The following is a 378-nucleotide window of genomic DNA, read 5'->3' as shown; positions in this document are numbered from 1 at the left end:
CTAATTAATAAATAACTAGCCATACATACTCAGGGCTGAACTAACTGGGTGTAGAAAAGTAATAAAATCTTGTTGCCCCTCTTACTGCTGTTCTTCTTGTTATTGCGGCGAGACGTTCTATTCTTTTTAAGGTCCGCCTCCGACGTCATCTTAAAGGAACCGCCCTAGCCAGCGACTGGCCTTCCCTAGGCCGGGCAATCTTTGCCAGCCTCCGGAATGGCCCACCAAGCCGCGTATAGCGGCGGCGACTATGATGACGTTTATGAGACGGTTCGCGCTCATCGACCAATCAGCGGCAGAGAGGGCGGTGCGCGAGGAATTCGAACCGTGTGGCGGTTGACGTCCGCGCTGTGGACGGACGGAGGGAGGGAGGGGAGA

This window comes from Python bivittatus, unplaced genomic scaffold (assembly GCF_059951505.1).
Source record: "Python bivittatus isolate LINGU-HERP-01145 unplaced genomic scaffold, Pbiv_v1 ctg000580_np1212, whole genome shotgun sequence".
Taxonomy (NCBI): Eukaryota; Metazoa; Chordata; class Lepidosauria; order Squamata; family Pythonidae; genus Python; species Python bivittatus.
This window is presented reverse-complemented; position numbering follows the sequence as displayed.